Source organism: Pituophis catenifer, unplaced genomic scaffold (assembly GCF_029215685.1).
Source record: "Pituophis catenifer annectens isolate HBS135680 unplaced genomic scaffold, rPitCat1.0.hap2 SCAF_1, whole genome shotgun sequence".
Lineage (NCBI taxonomy): Eukaryota > Metazoa > Chordata > Lepidosauria > Squamata > Colubridae > Pituophis > Pituophis catenifer.
In genome coordinates this window covers 247378327-247401239 of record NW_027256881.1, presented here as the reverse complement: position 1 = coordinate 247401239, position 22913 = coordinate 247378327, and positions in this window count along the sequence as shown.

The following is a 22913-nucleotide window of genomic DNA, read 5'->3' as shown; positions in this document are numbered from 1 at the left end:
GGAACTTGGTCAGAATGTAATTGTGGACATGTTCATATGAATAAGCCTTAAAAAGTATGCCTATGTGTTGAGCTATTCCATTTAGCCTGGATTAGTTTCATTCCGGTATTTCAAATTCTAAAACAACTCCACAGAATGTTCAGGTCTTAACCTAATGTCTACCTGTTTTCTTGAAAGCTCTGTAAAAGTGTTCATTCAACATGGCCCAGTAGCCCTTCCTGCTCCTATTGTGGCAAATGGAGATAGAAAGCAAGAGAAAATATTAATTTTAGAATCCCTAATGGTAAAAAATAATCTGCATGTTTTTAACAATCATGACACTTACGAAAGACCAACCTCTGTAGCAGTGGTGAAATTCAATTTTTTTTACTATCGGTTCTGTGGGCATGGCTTGGTGAGCATGGTGTGGCTTGATAGGCGTGGCTTGGTGGCATGGCAGGGGAAGGATACTGCAAAATCTCCATTCCCACCCCACTCCAGAGGAATGATACTGCAAAATCTCCATTCCCTCCTCACTCCTGGGGGAAGGATATTGCAAATCTCCATTCCCATCCCACATGGGACCATCCAGAGGTGTATTTGCCAGTTCTCCGAACTACTCAAAATTTCCGCTACCAGTTCTCTGAACTATTCAAAATTTCCGCTACTGGTTCTCCGGAACCTGTCAGAACCTGCTGGATTTCACCCCTACTCTGTAGCTGTACCTAGAACTGTTAACTCCTACTGAAAACAAATCTACATTAATAGGGCCTGTAGTCAATATTAAAAACTGACCTATCTTTTTGAGGCTAGAGCTGGAAGTAATATGCGTTCCAAATCAAGTGTTCAGTGACATCTAGCAATTTCTACTCCTCAGCATTTCTTTCCATCTGACTCTCATCTATAATTAGTAAAGTACCTCTTTACATGAACTAAGAAAGCTATGGGAAGCATCCTCTTAATAAGAATAAATGGCTCCACCTTGATCCTGTTTCAGATTGCTGCCTAGTGGATGATTCTATTCCAGTTACTGGTATTAGAGAAGCTGATCTGATGTCATAAATGTCTTTATAAGCACTGGACCATCCACTGGGATCCTAAAGCTTTGATTCTGAATTCCACCTAAATATATCAACATCCACACTCATTTATTCCTTTGTTAAACAATCAAACAAAATGGACTAGCATACAGTACATTATCACTAGGATCATCATCTATGGATAGGTTTTTAATGTCAGCTTGAACGTACAAATTAGTTGAATAGATTGGAATCCTTTACAAATATTGGTTTCTTGTTATCATATGTGGTGGACATGTCCAGAAGCTAAAAAATATTGGAATAAAATTAAGACATGGTTGGAAGAAATGATACCACAACATATTGATTTAAAACTAGAGCTGTTCCTACTGGGTATCCTTCCAGAGGAAATTAGCAAAGAAAATATTTATTTGATTATACATGTAATAACAGCTGCAAGGATTGTTTTTAAACAAAATTGGAAAGCAGAGAAAATACCTTTGGAAGGAGAAGTAATTAAAAAAAATTTAGACTCTGCAGAAATGAATAGATTAACTTTGATGATCAAAGAAAGAGAGGATTTAGAATATTTTAAGATATGGGATCAATTTTACCATTGGTTTGAAAAGAGATATAGATAAGCAAACTAATAGTTATGTAAGAAAATGGTGTAATTAGAATACTGTACCTTTGGAGAAATGCTGTAATAGATTTGGTGAAAATGAAGACAGAAGAAACAACAAAAAGATGAAGCTATGGAGAAAACACCAAGATGTCACATGGAAGGAATGACTGATGTATTAAATGTTTGTGTATACAATAATTTGTTTTTAAATAAATAAATAAAACAAAAAACAAAAACAAAACAAATGTTGGTTAGTTTACCCAACCAAGTTATGAATAAACTGAGAACCTGGAAGGCTGATTCCCATCCTTATAATCCAATCTTCTCTAGAGTTCTGCACCAACATCATAATCTAACAACACATTCCAGAGATGGCACCAAGGTTGGGAAGGCTGAAATAGATAATACCAAAGTAAGCAGGTAAATATCTTAGGTCAGCAGTCTCCAACCTTTCTGGCTCGGCCAACCAGCAAAGGTGGGGTGGTGGGAAGTGGAGAGAGGATGGTTTCATGCATGCTCATGTGACACTTTCACAAACGCATGCGCCCACCACTTCTGCAGCCCGGTTCCCAATGGGTTGCTGCCTGGCACTGGGTTACAGACCGGGGAGGTTGGGGACCCCTGTTTTAGTGAAAGAATGAAGCTTTTTACCACTCAATCCATGAAAATACATGTGAACTTCACATGTTTAAGTCCTCTCCTTGCTTTCTTTTTAAATGAATGATAAAGGGAAATATCCCTTCATGTGTTCAATAAGCCCAATGTGCTGACAATGCAATCTATGGAGCTTTCCAGGTCATCCAGCAGCAGGCCACATGTTTTTGAAAATATAAGAATTGTGGGGATATACTTGAGGAAGTCAGAGTCCAAGACTCAAGTGTTTTTTTTTTTCCTTCAGACCTTAGCAACTGCAGTAGTATCCAGTGACTGCCATAGAGAGGAACAGCTGGTTGGCAGCCCACAGCTTTGAAAACAAGTTTTTAATATGCAGACATAAAGCTACATCCCATTTCATACAATTGTTTCTGGCATACAGCAAAATGTATTCGAGGGCCTCTTTTGAATGCACAGGTAAAATATTAACAGCACCTGTGTGTGTGTGTGTGTGTGTATTTGTTATATACACAAGGTGTTTCCTCCTCCCCCACATGATATACATATACTTTCGAAGAAAAATCTTTAATGGAGACATAAGGAAACAGAAGCTGATTTAAGAATCAAGAAAGAGCTTTCATGCATTAAACATGTATGTTCTGAATTATTAAGAATAATATTCTTCATGTTACTGATTCTTTTTTAAGGCTGTTGCTGGTTTCTGCCTGTTTTCATTACGTAATGCATAATGCTTATAATGATTCCCACCCACTATGGTATCACTGGAGCATTCTTTAACGTTTCACCAAGCATTCATGTGTAGCATTCACAACACATTTAGCAATAGCACAGTGGTGAAATCCAATTTTTCTTACTACCGGTTCTGTGTGCGTGGCTTGGTGGGCATGGTGTGGCTTCGTGGGCGTGGCTTCGTGGGCATGGCAGGGGAAGGATACTGCAAAATCCCCATTCCCTCCCTACTCCTGGGGGGAAGGATATTGCAAAATCTCTATTCCTACCCCACTCCAGCCAGAGGTGGTATTTGCTGGTTCTCTGAACTACTCAAAATTTCTGCTACCGGTTCTCTGAACTGCTCAAAATTTCCACTACCAGTTCTCCAGAACCTGCTGGATTTCACCCCTGCAATAGCACATAAACCTACGGTATATACCACCCCAAAGTGCTTTACAGAACTCTCAGGCTGGTTTACAATGTTTTGCATATTGCCCCAACAATTTGGGTCCTCATTTTACCGATCTCAGAAGGATGGAAAGCTGACTCAGCCTTGAGCTCTGTCTAGATCGAATTCCAGGCTATGAGCAGAGTTTGCCTGTTTGCCTGCAATCCAGGTAGTCCTCAACTTATGACCACAATTGAGTCCAAAATTGTTGTTGCTAAATGAGACATTTGTGTATGTTTGGTCCATATATTCTGTCCACTGTATTCTGTATTGGTTGTAGAAAACAATAGCACTGTTCCATTCTGAAGGATTTTAGTAGAGCAGGGTTTTTCCAAACCTAAAAACCTCTAAAGAGGCAATAATTTCTATGCACTGTGAAGCTGCGAGGAAAGGGAGATGATACTGTCATTGTTTATGCTTCTTCAGCTGACTTGTTATTTTGCTTGTTAGCTCCCACACAGTGACATCATTACTTCCTAATCTAATGCACATTATCTTAAAAGGTAGTAACAGCTTCAGATCGTGTAAGTCTATTGTTCCCTTCCATACCCAGGAAATAACATCAGCAGGCAATGCTGTCTAAATAATTCTTTCGTCTTTCAGGATCAAAGTTAAGAAGATCATATATGAGCCCCAAAACATCAGTTGCATCTCAATGGACAATTAAATGGGTGCATCCACAGATGTATCTTTGAATTCATGGTGATTGGAAGCTGATGGATGTTCAGTCAAATTATCATGTGAAAAAGTAAAGGGGAAAAATCCATTTGTATAACACTAAATTGAATTGTACTCAGAAGCACAGAGGTGCTTCAGGGTTGAAAGGATTAGCTGGTAATATCACTGTTGCCTGCAGTGGTGGGTTGCTCCCAGTTTTGTCCGGTTCTTGTGAACCGGTAGTAAAAGTGGCGGGAGACTCCACCCACCCACCTGGACATCATAATTGACAATCTGTGCATTCGCAGAAGCGTACGCACACTCCCATTGAGAACCGGTAGTAAAGATAAGTAGAACCCACCCCTGGTTGCCTAGGAGATGTTCAGTTGGGGCTACTTTTATGGCCCTGACAGGAGCAGGAGTGAAGGATGGGCGCTTACCCTGCCCCATGGCAGCACTTGGGTCTCGAATGCAGGCTTTCTGCTTCTCAAGCCAGCGTCCTAACCATGCAAGCCACAATGTTCCTATAACACTAAATTATGTATAGTCATGTCCGAAGTGTAAGAACCATAATTCTCAATGATTAATTCAACGTATTAGGTGATTATTCACACCTAGGATTTTTTTGTTTCTTCACAGTATTTTAAAGCTCAGGTCTTTTCCATTCATCTTGTGTAATAATGAATATTAGAAAGTCCTTGCTAAAAAAAATAGATGAATTCTTGGAACAGCTCTGGAGTCCCCATTTTTTTCTGTTGTCAGAATCTTTATGGAAGAATATGTCAACAAGCAGGCCCAGCCAAATATAAATAAGGAAGAGAAGTTGGTGAAGTAATAACAAAATACATTCCTAGATTTAAACATTCATGAAGACCGTGGCAATGAAGTAATCTGCTACATGGAACAAAGGCTATTTATAAGGTAAACAAAATACTAACGTGCAGATATCAAATTGACAATAAATATATGTTTTGTCAAAGCCGTTGATTTCTCCATTGTAATACAGCTATGAAAGTTGAAGATTTACAAGGGCTGAGTGAAGAAAAAGTGATGCCTTTGAATTATGGTGGTAAAGACAATTGTTACAAATATCTTGGTCTGCAAGTACAAATCATTTAATACTAGTTAGAAATAAAACCTGACTTTTTAATGAAATAACCGTAATGTAGTTAGCTTAAATATTTTGACACATAACAAAAAGGCAAGAATCTTGAAATTTTAGAAAAACATAGCATGAACTTAGAAGAACTCACATAAGTTGTTTCTGATAGACAATTCTGGCAAAATTACATTCATTCAAGAGTCAGTCAGAAGCAACTGAAGAAGAACAGAAGATACACTTTAAAAAATATAACTGACCCAAGGCAAGGTATCAGAAACCCAATAAAAGACTGTGGATAGTGTAAGAAAAATAATCAATCAAAAATGTAAAAGAGTAAGAGTAGGCAAGATACAAATGCTGCTCTAACTGAACCTGTTATGTTTCATCATAAGCATTGGAAAAGTAAGGCTGATTCAGAGTATTTTTTTTAAAATTTGATTTATATGCCGCCCTTCTCAGTATTCAGCTACTACCAGAACACTCTCCATCTCATGGAATTTAATATAACTTATTTGTGAAGGTAGAATGACATGGAGGGCAGAAGAAAGCTGAATGATATGTGCCACTGTTTGGATCCTCAGATAGAAACTACCAACAAGAACAGTTGTATTGAGCAAGAGCAATAAAAATTAAAACGGTTCTTAAAGACTAATCAGACAATTCCCAGGCTTGACAGGAACAGCTGAAGCTCTTCAGATTCCGTCATATATGGTCAATATGACTAGTAAGAAGAAGTGGTAATCAAAATAACAGAGTAACAGAGTTGGAAGGGATCCTGTAGGTCAACTAGTCCAACCCCTGCTCAAGCAAGTGACCCTATACCATTTCTTACAGATGGCAGTCCAGTCTCTTCTTGAAAGCCTCCAGTGATGAAGCACCAACAACTTCTGAAGGCAAGCTGTTCTATTAGTTGTTTGTTCTCACTGTCAGAAAATTTTTCCTTGTTTCTAGGTTGAATCTTTCCTTGATCAGATTCCATCCATTATTCCTTGTCTGGCCTTCAGGTGCTTTGGAAAGTAGGTTGTCCCCCTCCTCTCTGTGACAGCCCCTCAAATATTGGAATACTGTTATCATGCCATCCCTGGTCCTTCCCTTCACTAGACTAGCCATGCCCAGTCCTTACAACCATTCTTCATATGTTTTAACCTCCAGGCCCTTAATCATCTTTGTTGCTCTTCTCTGCACTCTTTCTAGAGTCTCAACATCCTTTATGTAGCATGGTGACCAAAACTGGATGTAATATTCTAGATATTGTCTTACTATCATCTGCAAATTTGGTAAGAGATAGAAGTTGTATCACAGGAAAAGAAGTTTTCTAATTTGAGGTGACCAGGATATATGGATATTTGGGGAAGGTGTTAACTTTAATTTTTAATTAAAGTTAAAAAAAAGATTTAAAAAAACTAATACAATACAAATTAATATAAAGTAAGAAGACAGAAAAGGAAAGAAATGAAAGAGAACACAGATACATGGATATGTGTTGTTGTTTTTTAAATTCATGTTTTATTTACAGTTTTCCTTTCACACCATACATATTTTGTGGACAGTGTATTGACTGGGTCAATATCCTTTTTAAACAATGTTAACAATAATAATACAAATAAGTATACATAGTCCTAATCTTCCAACTTCACCAATACCACTCTCTCTTTATAATTCTTTATCATTTTTCCCATTAATACATTTAAACCATTTATTTTTTATCCCCTACTGTCACTAATATTTACTATTTAAAAATTACTCATTATTCCATAATTTCAAGCCTTTCCCATATATATATATATATATTGATATGATGCTTATGTCACATTGGAGAAGTGGTTCTTGCAGATTTGCTGATCTAAACTATAAAACCGTAGTACATTTCTGGATGCAGTTACACAGCCACAACTAAGTCCGTCTGCCATTTAAACAAAGGCAAGTTTCTGGAGAACGTTCATGTGTAAGAAACAACTGAGCATTCTTCCTATCAGCTCCTTTGGCATATCTCAAGACATACGCAGGTGCTTAGATAATAAATGCAGATGCTCTTTCACTGAAATCAGCGTTCCCTAATAGAGTTCTGTTTGTGGGGGAAGAGACCTTTTGCATACCAGTTCCCTCCACCTCTCAAAAAAAGCAACTATAGGCCAAGGTGCTTGTTTCCTAACTTGGTTTATGGGAGATGTGTACAAAGGAATCAAAATAGGAATGATTATGGACAGTGATGGGGGAAAAAAAACCCTTATCTCAGCACCTTGACTCATCTGAAAACTTGAACTGAGCCCAAACTAAATAGCTTGAGGCCCCATCAAACTTTGTAGCCTGCAAAGGTTAATAGACACTTCGAAGCTTTCTGATAAACATCTGAAGTACTTGCACACTTGGAAAGAATGAAGCCTGTTTTTCAGATACCTAGTTACATTTGGCAGTCATACCAGTTTGAAAAACCTCGATTCAGTCTATAAACACAGAGCAATACTGATAGAGCTCAGATATCAAAGAAAATAAATATGGAAACAAGAAGGAGCCATGCTTTCCATTTTTATAAGGACCTGAAAAAGCTATCAAAAGCACAAATTGTGTTTAATGTATTACCAAGAGAAATAATTTTATGTACTTAGAATATTGACCCCACTAAATAATCAAAGTTCTCTGTGCAATTTACAATAGAAGTTAGAGTAATGAACAGCAGCAAGACACAATTATAATGTCCTATTGACTTCAGCTGTGTTATTTCTTTGTAAATCTGAACAATAAAGGCATCATTGTGCCTCCAAAACCACAAATGCCAATAAATAAAGCCTATAATAAGACCAATAATAGAAGAAGAAAAAAACCCCAGTCATTTAAAAAAAGCAGAGGCACCAGCAGGCTTGAGAAGTAGGAATTTTCATATTGATTTAAGTCTTGATCCAATGAGATTGTGTGTGTGTGTAATTTGCATGCTATTCCATTCACATTACATTAGAAAGCAGATTGTAAATAATATTCCTGTTGTTCACCTCTTCCAATACAATTTTTATCATGTCAAGCTAATAGTAAACAAATATTTCCATACCATACATTCCCCCAAAATATTTTATGTAATATTGCTCAAAATATGAAAATGTGTATGAATGTATCCAGTTTATAGCGAGAAAAAGATAAAAGGACTGTTTTCTGCCACTTTCTGTGCTGCTTTGGAGTATCCTTTGCAAATTAGATTAAGAGAAATCTGTGCCAGGTTTCTTTTACATCTTTAATCACAAAAAATAGAAAACAATTACAAAGGTAAAATGTATAAAAGCTCAACAGTTTAAGAGGGCTACATGGCTTGAAATAATACAAAGGTGAAAGAAAATACTGCAATGTCAGGACACCTCCCTCCCCCAAATTTTGCTGTGGTGCCTCAAAAGATAAAAATGCTTCACTTTTAAGAGAAGTAAAAAGAGAACCTACGAGAATTAGGATTTAAAGTTGGCAAAAGAGTGGAAGAAGCAAGAAAAAAACAGGAAGCTGGACAATACAATTGATAGCATCCAATGCTTAAGTGTCAAGTAAAATAGTTTCCATAGCATACATTTCCCCAAAATAGGGTGTTTAATGAATGCTTAAGTGAAAACTTGATGAATATTCACAGTTTTTCATGAATGAAGGCAAATATACATGTGCCAGGATAATTTTGCAGGATCCAATCTGGGTCAGTCACTGGGATCAAAGCAGGGGTGGAATCCAGCAGGTTCTAACAGGTTCTGGAGAACTAGTGGCGGAAATTTTGAGTAGTTTGGAGAACCAGCAAATACCACCTCTGGCTGGCCCCAGAGTGGGGTGGGAATGGAGATTTTGCAATATCCTTCCCCTGGAATGGGATGGGAATGGAGATTTTGCAGTATTCTTCCCCTGCCACGCGCACCAAGCCATGCCCACCAAGCCACGTCCACCAAGCTACACCCACAGAACCAGTAGTAAAAAAAATTTGGATTTCACCACTGGATCAAAGGTTTAGTCTTCCGAGATTTTGAACTCATGCTGGAGCCCATCCTGAGGGGACTTCTTTCCCACCAGAATGAGGATTCTGAGGATGGGCTTCAGGACAAGTCCCAAAGCTTGGAATACTAAACCTCTGATCCTGGTGACCGACCCAGATTGAATCTTCAACAGTTTTTCATATCTGTCTCTGGATAAGGAATCCTGATTTATCTGGCTTTCTCACATATACTGATGGTGGATCTACTTCTGAGCAAGTAGTGTTGTGCGAGAACAGAAAGTAACTTTTGTCTCCTCTAATGGATTCTCTTCTGTACCTTTTCACCGTTTTCTCTTTGGGCTTTCTCTATTGTTTTCTTCTCTACCTAGTGCCAAAATCCCCAGCTCTAATTTGTAGTTCTTTAATCTCACATGTGAGATTAATCACCTTGCATGTGATTATATCTACAATATCTATCACAAAAATCCAGAGATTGCTAGATGGAAGAAAGGAGGTAGCAAAAACAGTAGCTCACTGCTGTTGAATTTTTGTTTATTTGGATTTTTGCCAATTAGATCTAGTACGCCTCCACAAGTGGAGAAGGTACAAAATGGTTTGCTTCAATCACACATCTGTCAGTCCTGAATTCATTTTTTTACCTCTCCCACCCCCACCCCAATAAGTTATATGCATCCAATCCATGTTGGATCTCATGTGGATCTTGATTAATTATATAAAACAGTCTCTCCTGGATGACTTTTGCAATATAGATATTCTAGCTTGGAGAGGATCATATTGTGTATCCTACCTACCATGTAGCTGTTAAAGATAGGAAGTGTGCCAGAAAAATAAGAGTTGTCAACCCTACTGCTTCATTAGAGCTGCGGTGATGCAGTGGTTAGAATGCAGTAGTGCAGCCTACTTCTGCTGATCACCAGCTGCCAGTAGTTTGGCAGTTCGATCCTCACCGGCTCATGGTTGACTCAGCCTTCCATCCTTCCGAGGTTGATAAAATGAGGACCCAGATTGTTGGAGGCAATAGGCTGACTCTGTAAATCACTTAGAGAGGGCTGTAAAGCACTGTGAAGCAGTATATAAGTCTAAGTGCCATTGCTATTAAAACATATAGAGAATCAAAGCTAGACTTTTCAGAATTAAGCAGTCCAAATTTCCTACCCAGATGAAAATCAATCCATTGTGCTTTTCCTCATTTTAAATAGCATTTAAATACATTGAGTTCATTCTCTTTTTTTTTAATGAAGGAATGTGTAAATTTTAATTCTGATTTTTTTTAAAAAAAATGAATTTCTCAAGCATTTTCTACCTCTAGCTTAAACTATCACACAGTTACTTCACCTGACCTCCAGCAGGGAAATCTTATCTTCTCATGAAGAAGAATTAAAAAATGCAGTCCTGAGACTTGGGCTATATCCCACTTCATGTAGTGGGGTAGGTTGCAGCTTTGGAATGTTCTGTTCTCAATGAAAAAAAAAGAACATAAAATATCTCTGCAAATCAAAACTAGGGAAAGAACATTGAAACCTATTCTAACGTGCTGTAATAAGTTTAGTGCAGCAGGGAAAACAGTAAAAAAATTATATCCTTCCATATTTCTGTAGTGGGGAAGGAATTACTGTCTGCTCTTCCACCGTTCATCCTTCTAGGAGGGTAGAATGAAAAATAATGCCTCCAATGCAGTGGTGGGTTGCTCCCAGTTCGCACCGGTTCGCAAGAACCAGTAGTAAAAATTTTTAGTAGTTTGGAGAACCGGTAATAACATTGGCTGGCCATGCCCCCGAACCGGTCCCTGGCCCAGTCACAACCCGCCCACCTCATCAGAGGCTTTTTTTTTTTACTTTTAAAAGCAGTTTTTCTACAACCTCTTCAGCTGAAAAAATGCTTTTAAAAGTTAAAAAAAAATTGGCCACGCCCACACAGTCACATTACCCCCCCACAAGCCATGCCCACAAAATAAGACACGCCCACAGAACCAATAGTAAAAAAATTTAGAACCCGCCCCTGTTCCAATGTTATATGTTACCAAAAGAGGTGGCATTACTGATGCCCTTAAAAACAGACATATTCTTTAGCATCTGCTCTTTCACTTCAGTTGAGGAGAAGTTTCTGTAAGAAAAGGTTGTGTTGCTACTGTTCATGAAATGGAAACCTGCAATAAGCACTCATCAATGCACTGCCAAGATTGAATTTTTGACTTCTGAAGGATTCCCTCCTGTTGAAATATACTACTGAAAGCAGGCAATGCCTGTGTTGTCATGAGTACTATGCATTGTTGACTCAAACCATGTAAAGATGGTGAACTAAGAAGAGCTGATTTGTGTGATCAGTAATAAAGTATATGATCTGTGACAGAAACTGACATGCTCCACATAAATCAATTGATGAATTGATGAAGGGCAATTGGTGAATCAGTCAAAGGGAAATTTCTGTCAAGCTTGTTATTTCTCAGGAATGTGTGGATCACATTATTTACATTCTTCAATACTGGAAGAACATGTTCAAGATAGATTCTTCACATGTTGATGGCAAAGACGAAACCTTCCAGAACTGAATTTTTCCAGCAATTGTTGAAGAGAATGGGGGAGAAAATTCTTCACAGCTTTATAGCAGCCAAAGAAACATGGGGTCATCATTATATTGCAGAAATGAAATGTCAGTCCATCAAATATCATAGCAAAATTCACCTGCATGAGGGTTCAGCAGGAAATTCATGATTAGTTTTTTAGAATGAAAATGGTGTTATTCAGGTGAATTTCCTTCAGTCTGGAACTGCTACCAGCTCAGGGTGCTGTTCTGTAACACTCAAACCCTTGAAACAATTCATAAGTGGAATTTGGAAGGAGAACATTTCCCTGGAACATGACTATACCTATTTCAAGGGGAACATAAAAGGGTATTGTAAAGTTGAATCTCACCATTATATTCCATTCTTTGTCCAATCCACACTTGGCACAATGCAATTCCAACCTTTCTCAAAATTGAAGGAATATCTCCGTGGGCATTTGACTCAAATAAAAAGGTGGAAACGACTGTCAGGATTTGGTTGAAGAGACAGTGTGGACTTCTTTTATTATTATTAATAATAAAACATGATAAATAACCAGCAGATAAAAAACAAAACAAAATAAATGCAATAAATTTATACATAAGTACAATACATGGAAGTACTAAAAGAGGATAAAAAATCTTAAAAAGAGAGATAAGGCTAATGAACACAGAGAATAGTGACAAGATATCAAGATATCATCAGGACAAAACCAGTATTTTTCTTTGGACTCAGATAGTAGTTGATAAGAACTTAGCTCCTTTATTTGCCACAAATGAACTATGATCCTGCAGCTGTATAGCCTATAGAAAGGTGACTATACCATCTACATAAAGCAGCACAACAAATATCTGTCTTCAAGGGCATGTGTGTGTGAAATTCTCTTTTAGTTGGTGTTGCTATCATAGAATTTTAAAAAATACTCAATAGAAGAAGGTCACGATACAGCCGAGTTTCACTCCTCTGCTTGTAGGGATATCTGCATTCTCCTATCTAATTTGAATGACAAGTTTTTTTTATTCTGATTAGACAAAGAAGCTGTCAATCTATCGAGGTATAGGGTAGATTCCACCAGAGCCTGTCGTACGGGAAGGAATCAATGGTCAAGTTTTGGTTGAAGAGCAATATTGCTAGCATGGGTATATGTCAGCTAAGAACTGCAGGATGGCACATTGATCCATAGTGGATCTACCCAATCTGAAACCTGCTTGCGCATCCAATAGAATCCTCCCCTTTTTCATCCATTCGAGGAATCTATTCTACAGGAAGCAAACATGGATTTCGGTAGGAATGCTTAGAAGGATGACTGGATAATAGCCCAAAGGATTAGAATACATTCCTTTTTGGGTATAAGAACAATAATAGAACAGCTGCAGTCACTTACCATAGAGAAGATATAATTCATAAGGGGGAAAGGGTGGCTGAGATAAGTGTTTGTCTTCTCAGGTGGGTTTGAGTCACTGCTAAGTGCTTTCCCATATATTAGCAATTTCTGAATGGGACTATGGCATGGTGGCTAACTGGCCCTTGGATACTACAACTGTCATAAATACATGTCTGTTGCCAAGTGCCCAAATTTTGATCACGTGGTTGTGGGGAATGCTGTGATGGTTGAAAGTTCAAGTACTAGTCATGTCACATTTTTCAGCACCACTGTATCTTCCAACCATCATTAAATGAATGGTTGTAAGTCAAGGACTATCTGTATTTTTCATTCAATCTCCTACATCAGGGGTGTCAAACTTATGGCCTACAGAAGGGATGCATCACTCGCTGGCCACACCCACCCCTGGCTTAGCGAAGGGGGGAAAAGTTGTGATACGTCATGTGATGCATAGTCAACGGGAGATAGGCCAATCTTTTTCAGCATCAGTTCTAACTGATCATTGTACATTGTACATCATTGTAAAATTGTAAACATTAATATTCTTATTTTCTCCTTCTTCCTTAACTGTTTCTCCTTTTGTATTATGTTGATTACTCTGTAATTCTGTGCTTTGTGCTCTGTTCTGCAGTCCATCCAAATGCAGAGTATTTTAAATGTTTAGTAATAAATCACAATACAAACACAATCCATCACACTTTTCCCCTAAGTCTTGTACTTCATTACTCCAAACCAGATAAACACAATGCATTTTTCACTATTTGAAATATTCCTAAGAACCAAATCTATGAAATGATCCATTTTCTGTCATATTATAGCAATACCCTCAAGTGAATTAGATTCTAGCAGAACAGGTTCTTATTGTAATTCCCGCTCCCAAACCATCTCCCTGCTTCTGTTTCTATTTTTCCCTATATCCCAGTAGCTACCCATATCTCTTGGACTTTGTATTTCTCTGTATGTTTTGGGCTCACAGGGTGGCTTTGTCATTGAAGTTTAAATTTAGAAAGTGATGACCTGAAAGACTGTGAAAGAAAGAGATCTCAAATACAGATTAGTCAGGGAAAAATGCCCCAAAATCTAAGATGTAACTCCCAGCAGAGATTTTCGTAGCAGACAGCCCTCTGGTGGGAGGTACCAGTGACTTTTTTTGCACCCTGGTCCTGTAAACACACAAATTGATTTGTAAAGTGAGAATGAGAAGTTGAAAACATGCAAGTTTAAATCACCTTTGCTGTGAATAATTTTGTGTTCTTTGCCTTAAAGTCCGATCCAAGGTTTCTTTATTATCTCCAGGAGAAGGTGTTGTTGTTGATGATGATGATGATGATGATGATGATGATGATGATGATGATTCATTTAACTATAGTTTCTAGCTAAAGAAATGTTTTATATTCAATCAAGCAGAGGTGGGTTTCAGCAGGTTCTGACCAGTTCTGGAGAATCGGTAGCGGAAATTTGGAGTAGTTCGGAGAACTGGTAGTAAAAATTCTGACTGGCCCTGCCCCCATCTATTCTCTGTCTCCTAAGTCCCACCTGATCAGGAGGAAATGGGGATTTTGCAGTATCCTTCCCCTGGAGTGGGGTGGGAATCAGGGGTGGGTTCTAAATTTTTTTACTACCGGTTCTGTGGGCATGGCTTATTTTGTGGGCATGGCTTGATGGTCATGTGACAATTCTTTAGGATTTAGCAGAGGTACTGGTCTACCAGGTTTTTAACTGCTTGCAGAGCTGTACCGGTCTACTCATTTGTTTTTGGAGGCACTGGTCTACCCATTTGTTTTTGGAGGCACTGGTCTACTCATTTAATTTTGGAGGCACCGGTCTATTCATTTGTTTTTGGAGGCATCGGTCTACCACCACACTGCCTTTAACACTGATCAGCTGTAGGACGGCCCTTTGAAGCCCCGCGGCAAGAGTTTAAACAGTTTTTTTTTCCTTCTAGCTGATCAGCTGGCACTCGGGAGGCAGCAATAGATTGGGGGCGGGGCCAAATAAAAGGTAAGAATAATGCAGGGGGGCAGGGGGCAGGAGGGCCCAGTTCCCGAACAAACAGAACCAGTTCGGTGATGTCATATCGTCACTGCTACCGGCTCGGCCGAACCAGGCCGAACCTGAAAGAACCCACCACTGGTGGGAATGGAGATTTTTAACAGTATCCTTCCCCTGCCACGCTCACCAAGCCACGCCATGCCCACCAAGCCAGTAGTGGTAGTAAAAAAAATTGAAACCTATCACTGCAATCAAGGTGTTTGAGCCATAATGGGGGAGGAGGAAATGGATAGATTATGAGTTGAAATTGCCAAATTAGGATTTATTATGTTAGAAAGAAAAGGTCAGTATATGGGGGGTGGAGTAAAAAGGATGGTAAAGTATCATATAATCTGTTATTAATTTGGGTTTTATTCTGGAGAAGCCACAGGGGGAGGGGAGGGTGGGGGGGTTAGGGAGGAGGGGGGAAAAAGGGGGAAAAATCTGTATTTGAAAAACTTTTTCAATTAAAAAAAAAGGTGTTTGAGCCATAGACATGTTTTGTCAGCAGCAGGACACCTAATTTTGAAAGTACTGTGTGATTGTGTGAGAATAATCAAACAAATGGAACAGCTTGTCTTCAGAAGTTATGGGAGCTTCATCACTGGAGGCTTTCAAGAAGAGACTGGACTGCCATCTGTCAGAAATGGTGTAGGGCAGTGGTGAAATCTAAAATTTATTACTACCGGTTCTGTGGGCGTGGCTTGGTGGGGGGGAGTAATGTGACTGGGTGGGCGTGGCCATTTTTTTATTTTTAAAACCATTTTTTACATGTAAAACCATGTAAAAAATGCTTTCAAAAGGCTCTGACGATCCCAGCTGAGTTGCCTACTCGTCAGAGGGTTTTTAAAAAACCCTCTGCCGATCAGGCAACACAGCTGGGATCGTCAGAGCTTCGATCGTCAGAGCCATTTAAAAGAAAAAAGCCTCTGATGATCACGTGGCTCAGCTGGGCATGGGGGGCGGGGGCAGGGATTTTTGCTACCGGTTCTCCGAACTGCCCGCCACCATCGCTACCTACCCGTCCGAGCCGGTCCGAACCAGGAGCATTTCACCCCTGGTGTAGGGTCTCTTTCTTGGGCAGGGGGTTGGACTAGATGACCTGCAAGGACCCTTCCAACTCTGTTATTCTGTGTCAGGCGAACCAATACTATCATTTAAAAAGAAAATAAGAACCCTTTTTAAGCCTTAGGACTTTTCTCTTTAAACCCATTTAACCTTTTCTGCCCTTGAAACATGATCAGGGTCTACTGAATTCCATTTTTAAGGTAAGCATTTCGTCTGTAATTTGTTAAGTGAAATCCTGAATGTCACTTGGCTCATACAGTAGGGAAATTTAGTTTTATTTTTTAATGAAAAGGTAAAGGTTTTCCCCTGTCAGGTCATGTCCAACCCAGGTTGTCATCTCTGTTTCCTAGCTGAGGGAGTCAGTGCTCTCTAAAGACACTTCCAATAAGCTGTCTAAAATTCATTAACCTTTTTCTTTGGGGCTCTCATGATGCTCTAATAAAGTAGAAATTAATATATGGGAAGAAGGATCAGATTCTAAGGGAAGAACAATAAGCATCTTAGAGGCTAGACTAGAGCTGTGCTACCACTTGTACCTAATTACAGCAAAAACATATTCCAGCAACATATCCCTTTTTCTGCCATGATTTTTAGCCATGATCTGCAGATGAGATGCTTTCATCTCATCTGCAGATCATGAGTGAGACAATGACTGGAAACTTGAAGTAATAGAATAGATGATGTCAGGAATCAGCAATGGGATTTTGGTCTAATTTTCTGCTACCTATGTGTATCTACATTGCCTGTCCTCTGGAATGAGGTTCCACCAGACTTCTGCATGGCTCCCACACTACTGGAATCCCAGGAAGTCTTGAAGGTCTGACTGTTCTTCTATGCCTTGGAAGAGGGTAGCTGGGATCCAGTGGTGGGATGCAAATAATTTAACAACCGGTTCTCTGACCTCATGACCAGCTGGGCAGGCGCGGCTCAGTAATCATGGGACTGTGTGGGCGTGTCATTCACGTCGATGCATGCTTCGCCTTAGCTGTCACAATGTAATAAGAGTTAACCAGAGAGGCAGTTTCTGTAAGCAGGGCAATAAAGATTAGGCTAAGAAGAACACCAGAATGCTTCTTTCCTGCCTTCCTTACAGGATTAGCCCTGTAAAGTAGAAAAAAACAAAATAAGATTTTTTCCAACTACCGGTTCTCCGAACTGCTTAGAAAGTTAACAATCGGTTCTCCTGAATAGGTGCGAACTGGCTGAATCCCACCACTGCTGAGATCCTGTCAGATATGCTGCTATGTGTGGATTTGATTGGTTTGATTTTATTGTGAACTGTCCAAAGTTAGTTTGGAGTTGGCCGGTGTCTAAATAAATAAACTCAAGGATGAATGGAGAATGCTATAAGTAGAGAGGAAGGTTTTATTTGTTTATTATTTATTTATATCCCACCTTTTATTATTTTTACAAATAACCCATGGGGGTGAAGATATCCAACATACTTTCCTCCTTCTATTTTTTCCACAACAACAGCGATGTGTGATGAGTTGGGCTGAGAGAGAGAGAGAGAAAGTGACTGGCCCAAGGTCACTCAGATGGCTTTCATGATTAAGATAGGACTTGTTCCTTTAACTAAGAGAAAACTCAAGAAGATGCTTAATTGAATTAATTGAAGCTACTGAAAACTTCATATCTTCAAGAATAATCTGTTGAGTTGCTCCTAAATCAGAGGTGGCTCTGCTGACTGAGGAATTCTGGGAGTTGAAGTCCACAAATCATAAAGGGCCATCATTCCCCACCCCTTTTCTAAATAATGCTTGAGATAGATAACTAAACTTTAGAAATCTTCCAGTTTTGCTATTTCCAGTTCTGGAAAAGAACATGGAATATGACCTCCTGGATAGGTACTTCCAAACACCACAGGGTATGTACAAGCCATGATTATTTGGGGAGGGTGTGTGGAGCCAACGCCAACCACATATAACTCAGCCCAATACCTCAGTAGTCTCAGTGAGTACCTATAGGATGAGAGAAGTGGAAGGAATCACATTTGTGGCTGAAGCTGGTCCAGGGAAAAGTGCTGTCTTGGCTGCTGAGTGCTTCTGGCACTTAACCACAAGGGAGTTATTACTCCTTTTCATGTTTGTAAACCTCATGCTAATCTCACCCAAGAACTAACCACTAGAAAATCACAAGGAAAGCAGAGTAGAAAAGGAATGAGGAGCCCTGCTAGGGAGTAAATTAGATGTTTCCTGTTGTTGGCCCCAACAAATACATTCACAGCTGAAGCCACTCATTTCCTACATTGGTGGAGTTTTTAGCTAATGCTAAAAAGATTTTCAAGTGAAAATCTTTTGTCCTAACTCCAGTGAAACAAACTACTCCTTTCTATTGGCAAAGGCTGTCTGTCAATGGGAAAAGGCTCCTCCCTCCTGAGTTTTATCTCCTTGCTCTTGAATCACAGCACAATAACGAGACAGGCTGTCAGCAGCCAACCTGCCTTTGATATCCAACTGTGACCTGCATTTATAGGGCTACTTCTTCTCTAAGAATGCTAATTAGTCTCTTGACATTGAGGCAATGCTTATGGAACATGCCAGTCCTTTTCAAGCAAGGGTGTTGGGACAGGGAAACAACAGGGGTAGATGGGTAGAATCACTTGGGTTCCTTATCTGTGGACTATTCCAGAATTACATCTCTTCAGAATTTTGATGGCATTCTGTAATACTAGATATTTCTCTTTATTCAAAATCCCATTGCACAAATGACATCATAAAGAAGAACGCTTCTGCATTTACCACACAGTGGCTGTTATTGCACAAGATGCATGTCACAAGATGCATGTCACTAGCAGGTGCATTCACATATGTTATGTTTGGTTGGTATACAACCAAACATAAACTAAAGTATAGTTAAGATATGAAAGAGGTTGTGAAGTGGGAAGGAAGGAGAGGGAGGGAGGGAGGGAGGGAGGGAGGGAGGGAGAGAGGGAGGGGAGAGATTTGACTTCATTTGTGAACTCAACTTTTGGTAAATTACCATATAAAGTCAGAAAATGTGTTAACTCACAACCTATAATTAAATATGTTTTCCAAACTCAACATTCACTTATTTATTTCAATGTTTTTTTGCTACCTAAATTCTCATGACTCACTGTGGTATACATTGTTGTTGTTAGTTGTGAAGTCGTGTCCAACCCACCGCATGAACAATGTTCCTTCAGGCCTTCCTGTCCTCTACCATCCTCTGGAGTCCATTTAAGCTCACACCAACTGCTTCAGTGACTCCATCCAGCCACCTCATTCTCTGTCATCCCCTTCTTCTTTTGCCCTCAATCTTTCCCAGCATTAGGCTCTTCTCCAATGAGTCTGGTATACATAGTAATAACGTAAAATCAAGTAGGATAAAATTCAAAAAGGCAACCCAGGTTAACTGTCAAAGAACACTGAAATAAGATGGTTTTATGACTTCCTGGAACATAAGCACAGAGGAAATATATTATAAACTTGGGGGACCACCTACAAGGAAACATGCTTTTGGCCCTTTTACTGCCTTGACTTACATGAAGTGGGGACACAGAATAGCCTCTCTTGGATTAAAAACACAGAATAGTCTGATTCTAGTTAGGTAAGATGGTCCTGTAAGTACACAAGTGAAATTCCATTTGGGGTTATAAATGATCAAAACCAGCAATTCATACTGGATCCATAAGCTGTTTATGATAATCAATGCAATAACTTTAGCATAAGTGTGGCATTATTTTTGGTCACCTCTAGGAAGCTGCAATTTTAGCCAACTGTCGTTTCCAAGTCTTCTTCAGGGTTAACCTCAGGTAAAATGTAGTCTATCCAAAATATTATAAGAGCATGAGTTATGGTGGTTTTAAAAGTGGTTTTAAAAGTAAAAAAAACCCCTCTGATGATCAGGCAACAAATCAGTGGTGAAATATGGCAAACCATAGAGTGTCAAGAACTGTATGTACTGCTGCACTCTGAATTTGTGGCATTTCTGAATAATCTTCTGGTGCAGCTCCAAATAGAATGTGTTGCAGTACTCCATGTAGCAAGTGACCAGGATGTAAGTGACTATGAGCAAAGGTTCATAAATTAAGAGCAATGGCTCTCTTTTCCCCCACAATAACTCAGTGAGTTAAGGTGAGCTAAGAGAGAAGGACTGGCCCAGTCAACTTTTATGCTTAAAGGAAGACTAGTATTCACAGTCCCCTTGTTAACATGCTTATAATACAAATGTTTTTTTTTCCTCCTTAATCTAGAACCTTTAGTTTCAAAGACTTATTTCATGCATAATTAAAAACAAGGCATTGCTTTAATGGCAGGCAGACTCTTCCTGAAATTCCCTCCTTCAACTGTAAATGGTATTTTGGAACTAGCTAGCTTTTTGTAAACCCAGCCATGCACATGTCCCAAAAGAACTTTTCAAAAGGCTACTGGGCTTCCTTTGATTGTTTTTTCTTGAAAATGGCTTGCTTCTCATCCAAGAAGCTTCTTCAGTTCTGACTGAATAGTGGAGATCCATTCAATTCTGAATTGAATTGATTCAGTTCTGACTGAATCAGTTCAGTTCAGTGGTGATCCCCACCATTCAATCAGAACTGAAGAAGCTCTTGGATGAAAAGTAAAAAGTTTTCAAAGAAAAAAAACCCAAGAAACTCCAGTTGCCTTTTGAAAAACACATTTGGGACAAACATGGCTGGGATGATTGAGAAGCTCCATAGACATTTAGCCATTCACTTGCATCCCAAGCCAGGATAAATGGATATGGTTGAGATAAGACCTGGTGTTCTACTTTGTAAAAACCTCACCAAGAAAATTTTGTCATGGTACCCAATGGTAGGACCTCCAGATGAGAAGATACCCAACAAGCTACTGGGGAAGAACAGGGTGCTCCAGTGAATAGTCATGACAATAATGACATGCTTGAGGCGTATCCAGCAGGAATCCTAGCTGCAGATTGGTGAAAGCAAGGATTGAATAGCAACATGGAATGTCTGTGAAATGAGCCAAGGTAAATTGGATCTCATCAAACATGAGATAACCAAACTGAAAATTGACCTCCTTGGCATCAGTGAGTTATATTGGCTAGACAGTGGCTATTTCTAGTCTTAAGAATTCACTATTTGTTACTCAGAACATGATACCAGGAAAATGAATGGAGTGGCATTTATTACAAGATCATGGATTGATCAAAGCAATGAATGCAGTCCAGAAATAGTGTCAAATCACACCGCGTCACACAGCAATAATGAGTATGAATTGAGTATGGAAAAGCAAGGACGTCAGCCTGTCAGCTAAATGTTGATTAGTCTGCACTATCCTGTTTCCCATAGCTAACTATGGTTGCAAAAGTTAAACCTGGAAAAAAATAGACAGGAAGAAAATTGATTTTTTAAAAAGCTGTATTGAAGTTGGAGAAGGCTCCTATGCATCCCAAGCAAGCAAGCAAGTACTGGAACATATTAAACCAGTTACATCCCAAAGAAGGCAAAATAAAAAAAACCCTCTGCCTTACTTATTTCCACCATGCCATGCCATCAGACTTACTGGAAAAGGCAATTATGCTTGAAATGGTGAGCAGTAAAAAAAAAAAAAAAAAGAGAGAGAGAGAGAAATTGCCAAAAAATATTGTGGCTAGTCACCATCAAAGCTGAGACCAGCCAGAGCATAAAGCAACTGAAAGAAGCCATACAAGATTGGAAAATGTGACAAAATTGGCCCATAGAATCACCAAGAATCAGACACAATGGAATGGATAGCATCATCATCATCACTCCATTAAAAACCACCGGGTTCACATGTTCATGTTAAGCCATGGCTTGGTTAACTACAGATTTTTGAATAAATCACAAAGATATGAGTTCTTTTTCTGAGGGGATAGATCTGCATGGTTGATATTGGGTTATTTATTTACTGTTTACTTGAAGTAAAAAAAAAGCATTCATTGAAGAAATAACGTGAATATGATTGATTATGATCTTACTCTGTTTGCAAATGTATGAATCTTCACTGAACCAGTGAACGGTGATATCAAAGGTTTGATTCAAAAGAAGGCATCTTTCTATACAAGAAAATTATTTGCACGATATCTCAGAGGTATACGTGACTGCTTCCTTTCAGAAAAACCAGGGATATGAACAGAGGTGGTATTCAGCAGGTTCTGACCAGTTCTGGAGAACTGGTAGAGGAAATTTTGAGTAGTTTGGAGAACTGACTAGCCCCGCCCCCATCTATTTGCTGCCTCCCAAGTCCCAGCTGATCTGCTGGGTCTTCTTTTGTTGCCTGCACAGAAGAACGGAGCTGGAAAGCAAGTTAGTTGGGTGGGGAGGGAATGGAGATTTTACAGTATCCTTCCTCTGCCACGTCCACCAAGCCACGCCCACAGAACTGGTAGTAAAAAAATTTGAATCCCACCACTAGATATGAAAATGGAAAGGAAGGAAACGGAGAGGGGAAGAAGAGTATCACAAAGAAAGAAACAAAGGATCAGAGACCAAAAGAAAGGTAATGGATTTTCTTCCTTACAGTCACCAAACAGTGAAGTCTTATCTTGACTTTCAGTTAGTTGACTACATCAGGTGTTTGCATGGAAAGCCGTATGCGTTTTACTCACAATCAATTCTATGCAAGCTACATGAGTTTGTTTACACATGCCTTATCTTTCCTTCTAACCCTCCTGGCCTGAAGACATTATGTACTGTATCTCTGGTTCAAATAAAAAAAAAATTAAATGAAATGTAAACATATATACACACACACACACTACTCCAGGCCAAAGATTCACTCAGAGAACACGCTGTGACCAGATAAGAGAGGGATAACC